At 40.7% G+C, this 1,470-nt stretch overlaps 1 pseudogene; it reads right to left on the reverse strand.

The window, feature by feature from the left end:
• Positions 1-1,107: 1,107 nt before the first annotated feature.
• On the reverse strand, positions 1,108-1,205 carry LOC126960221 (uncharacterized; annotated as a pseudogene).
• Positions 1,206-1,470: the final 265 nt, after the last annotated feature.

Here is a 1,470-nt window from a genome sequence, read left to right on the forward strand (position 1 = left end):
CAGTGTGCTTGTGTTGATGCCTTACAAAAACCATTGTATATTTGTGTATTCCTTGTATTTAGACAGTGGTTTTTCAGGTGCGTGCTTTGTTTCTGGTATGGCCTTGATGGAATGATAATGCTTTAGCTTTAGTACGTAGCGCTAATCCATAGCAGCTTTGGCAGTTTGCTGTCTTGAGTCCTAGCTAAAAAGTTAGAAGTTTACATGACTGTTTTTTTACTTTCCCCAAATTGTTACTCTGAGCATTAATTAAGGGCATTTTTACTTGTATAAAATTATGGTCAGCTTTTTTTCTGTCTGTAATTGTTTATTTTACGGGTTTACCCTAGAAACAACCAAAAATGTCAGTAGACAACATATTAAAATAACACAAAGGTTGTAAAGGGCAACATTTCTCCCCTTTGATAGAGACACTAAAGTGGTCTGTACTTGGGTAGAGGGTGGCAGATGCTTAGAATTAAAATGCAGCCGAGTGCAGTGGCTCACGCTTGTAATCCCAGCACTTTGGGAGACTGAGGCAGGTGGATCATCTGAGGTCAGGAATTAGACACCAGCCTGACCAACATGGAGAAACCCCATCTCTACTAAAAATACAAATATTAGCCGGGCGTTGTGGTGCATGCCTGTAATCCCAGCTACTCAGGAGGCTGTGGCAGGAGAATTGCTTGAACCCAGGAGGCGGAGGTTGCAGTGAGCCGAGATCGTGCCATTGCATTCCATCCTGGGCAACAAGAGTGAAACTCTGTCTCAAAACAAAACAAAACAAAACAAAAAAGACTCCAAAAACAGAATTAAAATGCAAAGCAGCAGATAAGTTCAGTTGGCAAGAGTTAAAGCAGCAATACAAGAGGGAAAATGAGTGCAAGAGGGAAATAGGAATAAGTTCCAAAGAAGCAGAATTTGCTTGGGTTGTTTAAAGGGAACTGCTTCTACCCATAGTTGCCTTCCTGCTGCCTCCTTCATTCGGCTTCCTTGTTCTCTTTTTCGTTACCCTTTCCTTTTTGTCACAACTGTACTGATTTATTTAGTTGGACTTCTAACAAATAGGGATTGTTGTTGCCTGGTGTCTTTGAGCTGTTGAATGTTCTCGTTTATGTAGATGTGACTTAAAAAATGAAACACTTCAAGAATTTACGTGTCGTTCTTGGGCGCAGAGGCCATGCTAATCTTTATTGTTTGAATGTTTAATACTTTTGCTAACAAAATGAGCCCTAGATGTGATTTTTTAATGTGTACTCATGGTCTCTTGAACATTAGTGTTACTGGTTAGGTATTTAAAGATTTGCCTGCCGAGCGTGGTGGCTCACACCTATAATCTCAGCACTTTGGGAGGCTGAGGTGGGAGGATTACTTGAGCCCAGGAGTTTGAAACTAGCGTGGGCAACATAGGGGAGGAGACCTTGTCTCTATAAATAATATAATAATAATAATTATAATTTGTTTTGAGACGGAGTCTCGCTCTGTCGCCCA

Source organism: Macaca thibetana, chromosome 7 (genome assembly GCF_024542745.1).
Source record: "Macaca thibetana thibetana isolate TM-01 chromosome 7, ASM2454274v1, whole genome shotgun sequence".
In the NCBI taxonomy this organism is placed as follows: domain Eukaryota; kingdom Metazoa; phylum Chordata; class Mammalia; order Primates; family Cercopithecidae; genus Macaca; species Macaca thibetana.